We start from the raw sequence: 5,117 nt of genomic DNA on the forward strand, positions 1-5,117 counted from the left end.
GAGACTTCTGTGAGGTTCAAGACTTTAGTGTGGGTCGGGGTGGGTAGGGTATGGGAACGGTTGGGGGATGGGATATCTGGGGACAATTTGAAAGGATTACATGTGGCCTAAATTTTTATGTAACTGACACGGAGCCTGGAAAACTATCGTGTTCTTTGGAAAGTCTTAGCTAATGTGCTTCCTGTTGTGGTTGAGCCAGTGCTAAATGTATTCAGATGATGTCAAGGGCTCTGTAAAACTTCATACCTCTGGCTATTTGTATGCATGGAGTTTACCTTTTAAATGTGGTAAAATGAATTTTGTGCTTCTGGAAGAAAAAAAACAGAGGTACTAGTCTCCAATTTAAAAAAAGAATTTTTTAAACACAAAAATTTTGTAATACTTTGAGCAAGTAAGATTTCTGAAAATGTACCTAGCTTGGGCTTAAATGCAATATGCACAAACCCTGTTTTAAGTGTGCTGTTTTTTTAAAATTTATAAATCTTGAAGGGAGGGGAGAATGAGGATGGTAAAAGTGGTTCTGGAAACTGGACTGTTGGTTTAAATCCAGCCCAGCAGTGACTGAACGTTATTGTAATGACCTCTGTGAACAGAGAGATGCTAGCACTGAGAGACTTCTGGTGTAGAAAACATGGTCCGTTCAGTAGTTCTATCTCTGCTCCCAAATCAGTTCAAGGTGGTCTATGCTGACCAACACTGAGATGTTATTGCAGTTAGGTATAAGGAAGTTTGTTGTTACAATCCTTCTTTGCACCTTATTTTGAAGGACAAGTGAATCCTTTTTCTGGCTGCCATTTTTTGTTTAAAGCAAAAAGGTGTAGGATAGGGGTCAGGCATTATGAGGTTACTTCTGATGCTTCAGTGTTATACATTCAGCTTAAAGGCTGGTGGTCTAAATTCCTGGTGTGTTCTTTCTTTTTGTTTGTATCTGTCCAATGAAAATAAGAAGGCATAACCCAAATTTTTACATAGTCTGCCGAGCCAAAAAGAGTATTCCACTTCAAGGTCTAGAAGTACAATTTATAAAGCGTTTTCTCAGACTTTCACCTTAAAAAATCAACACACACAAACTATCGCATGGGATGGGTAAGAATACTAGTTAGACAGTTTTAGATCTTTTTGGTGCTGAACATGACATGAGCCTTATAGATTGTAAAATAGTGGTAGTTGAAACTAATGTACAGAACTAAATTTTTTAAACTTTATTTGCTGTTAAATTCTGTGAAGTTTCAGTTATCTAAAATATCTTACACAAATGTAATGTTTCAAATTGCAAAGTAATATGTAATGTAGTGTTTGTAAAATACTCTTGTCTAATATTAACTAGTAGTATTTTGATTTGTACAGTCATAATTTGTTAAAATGACTTCATTTTAACATCCACTAATGTCGATTAATAATGTAAGTTCAGATTTAAAGATTGATGGGAAATTGCATGTAATACTTTTGCAAGTATTGGGAGTTTGGAATGTTTTAAAAGAATAATTTAACTTTTGGGTGCCAGGAAATGGGTTTTCTCAGAGTCCATTGCCGGCAGTGGGCAGGCCTAATAATACTTGGCACAGAACATTAATTGTACACCTTATTAACAGAGAGGTGAATAACTTTGAAATAAAGTTTTAGAGAAATAGTTTCTGATATTTGAATAGTCTTTCTTGCTCCTGGACGAACAATTTAGTCCAGAAATGAGTTAATATGCTTGTTGTGTGTGTGTGTGTCTGTGTGTTTAATAAAGGCCAATCACTTTATTCCTTGTATTCATTCAGCAGTCACTTCCTCTTTCATTCATCATTCAATAAATATTTGAGAGCCTAATGTGAGCAAAACACTGCTTAAGCCAGAAACAAAAAGATGTATAAGGTATATATATGGTCTTGTCTTCAAAGAACTGTCAGTCCAGTATGGATGATTTTATACTGATAATTTATTGTTATACTCTGAACAAATTAATTTCCAGAATCGATGGTAAGCATGTATAAACTTGCTACAAATATTCCTGAAGTGAGTTACTGGGTTTTTCTGAAAACAGAACCTAAGTGCAAAAAGGATGTGGGGGCAGTGTCCTCTGACCTCCTCTAACTTCACCAGGTAGATAGAGAGAGAAACAGCAGCAGCCCCAGGCTGATTCCTAGGAGGCAGAGGTCAGACATGCTGACACCCTCTGCTAAAGAGGCAGGGAGGCCACGTCTTCTGACCTCCTCTAACCCCACAAGAGGAAGACAGAATCACCATCAGTAGCCTAAGGCCTATTCCTGCGAGGCCAGACATGTTGCCTCCCACCAGCCCTTTCACCAACCCTGATACCAACCGTTCCTCCCCCAGAACTCGCCATCTTTCTGCTGGGTTCAATAATTCACTGCAGTGGCCACACAGAACTCACAGATTATGAGGTTTATTAGGGAAGCACCAGGCTACAATTCAAGTTCAGGAACAACATTCAGTCTCTCTCCCAGCCCACTGCCTTTCACCAACAGTCTCTCAGCAATGCGTGTCTCTCGGTGTCTCTTTATCAACAGTGCATGTCTCAGTGTCTCTTTCTCAGCAACACGTCTTCCTTAGCCAGAGGTCAGAGAGAGACTTCTGTCTCTAGGAGACCTCCTTTTGAGCCTGGCAGAGTGGCCAAACTAGCCAATCATAACAAGAATTCTAAACACCAGAGAGAGAGAGCCTCCCAGAACATTGCTTTGTGCCACACCCAACAGAAGTACCCCAGATGGACAACTTTTACAATCAGGAGCTTCTCAGTTGCTCACAGCAAATTCCACCATGGAATTTACAAAGACTTATGGCTAGAAAAGCCATACCAGGTAATTTACTACAGTGCACCCTCCAACCTTTTTATTAATTCTAAACCAACCATCCCTCCCTGGCACTCCCTGCTTCTCTGCTGGGTTTGATAATTCACTGCAAGGACCACACAGAACTCCCAGACAATACTCAAAATAATGGGGATTAGGGAAGTAACAGGTTGCAATTCAGAATCAGAAATAAGCCAAGATACAGTTCTTCAATCAGGATAGCCTCTCAGCCAAGCCACAGGTAACATCTCTCTAGCCTCAGCCTCTGCCTGCTCAGGCCAGCGTGACAAAGCTCTTTCAGCTCCCAGAGAGGCACCCTACTCTGCCAGAAATTGCCCAGTCTTCCGAAGAGTGGCTGGTGGGTTTGAACCGCCAGCCTTCAGGTTAGCAGTCAAGTGCCTTAGGCAATACGCCGCCAGAGCTCCTAAAGACAGGCTAAGGGAGAGTTTATTACCATGGAATCTCCTACCCATGACTTGGAGTTTAATATCCTTAGAAGGACACCTGAAGCTAGTCCTAATATACTGCTGGGGTTGGCTGTTGGGGCGTGGATGTGATAATGGCCTACAGTAAATGAGGTGGATGGTGGAACTACCTTGGCATAGATAGTATTGAAAAAAGAAAGTTCTAGGGGGCATGAATATTAGAATGAATTCATTATATGAGACTTCAAAGAACCACCTAATTACATCCCCCAGGAAGACATTCCCTTCACTGAAGCAATAAAGAATGCGTGCAGGTGGGTGGGCCGGAATCTGAAAAGCTTAGAAGAGGCTGCCCACCAGGGGCTGACAGTAGGAAATGCTGCCATGGTACTGGGCGTGCTATTATCAGTGGGGATGATAGGATTCTGAAGCAGCACAGGCCATGTGTTAATACTTCGATGTCAAAAGTATAATTATTATAATAGTAAGGCAGGAGTGAAAATCAGGGTGCCTTGATATGCAGGGCTTTGTGACAACAGCTAATAGATCATGGGGTTCTGAGAGACAGCTAACAAGAGTAATACTTTTATGACCAAAAGTACAATAATACTAACTGAGCAGAAGGCTTCTGTACCTTATCACAATGAGAAAAAAATGGTTCCTTAACTAGCTTACAATTTACAAATCCAGTGCACATTAAAGGGGAGGCCAGTTTTTCTCGAAGGGCCCTGCTTCCGTAAGTATGTATGATATATTGCTGTTGTTAGGTGCCAAAGAGTCGGTTCTGACATACTGACATCTCATGCACAAGGGAACGAAACACTGCCCGGCCATGCACCATTCTCACAATCATTACTATGTTTGAGCTCACTTTTGCAACCATGTTGTCAATTCATTTTGTTGAGGGAACTTCCTCTGTTACTGATCCTCTGTTTTACCAAGTGTGATATTCTTCTCCAGGGACTGGTCCCTCCAAATAACATATACAAAGTACATGAGGTGAAGTCTTGTTCCTACTTCTGGCAGTCTGTGGTTGTCTTGGTCCTCTAGTGCCACTCTAACAGGAAGTACCACAAATGGGTGCTTTTAACAAACAAGAGTTTATTCTCTTACAGTTTTGAAGGCTAGAAGTCTGAGTTCAAAGTGCCAGGCTCTAGGGGCTAGGTGAAAGTCCCTTGACTTTGGGCTTCAGCTCTACCTCTTGCTCCTGGCCCACTGAGGCTGGAGGCTTAAGTAAGACAGCTGCCAGCTGCGTAGGCTGGCAAACCCCAGGTTGATAAAATGGCACAGTCCCAATGTTACCAAACAACATGGCAGGCCACTAATTCAAGTCCATTACCATTCCCAAGATTGGCAGACAACATGGCAAGGGATTGAGATGGAGACTCAGCTACCTGCAGGGTCCAAGCATGCTAAAAACTCCAAAGACTTTTCTCAAAGGTGTATCTTACATAATGGAAGCAGACCACATCCCTAAAGCAGCTACTCAGCTACTTCAGTCGATTCCACCATGGAGTTGATTACCAGCCTCACCATGGGGAATAACTACATCCAGCTACCCAACCACTCAAAACCAGGCCCAGCCAAGTTGACACGTAACCACTGTGGTAGTTAAGGTTATGTGTCAACTTGTCTGGGCCTGGTTGAGTGGCTGGGCAGCTGGATATAGTTATTCCCCATGGTGAGGCTGGTAATCAACTCCATGGTGGAATCTATTGGAGCAGCTGAATATCTGCTTTGGGTATGTGGTCTGCTTCCCATACATAAGAAACAGCTTTGGGAATGGTCTCTAGCCTTTTGGCACACTTGAACCCTGCATGTAGCCAAGTCGTAGTTCAACAACCTGCCATACCCTGCTGATCTTGGGACTTCATCTAGACTTGAATTAATGGCC

The sequence above is a fragment of the Orycteropus afer genome, unplaced genomic scaffold (genome assembly GCF_000298275.1).
Source record: "Orycteropus afer afer isolate SDZICR_OR568_19922 unplaced genomic scaffold, OryAfe1.0 scaffold00425, whole genome shotgun sequence".
NCBI classification, from domain to species: domain Eukaryota; kingdom Metazoa; phylum Chordata; class Mammalia; order Tubulidentata; family Orycteropodidae; genus Orycteropus; species Orycteropus afer.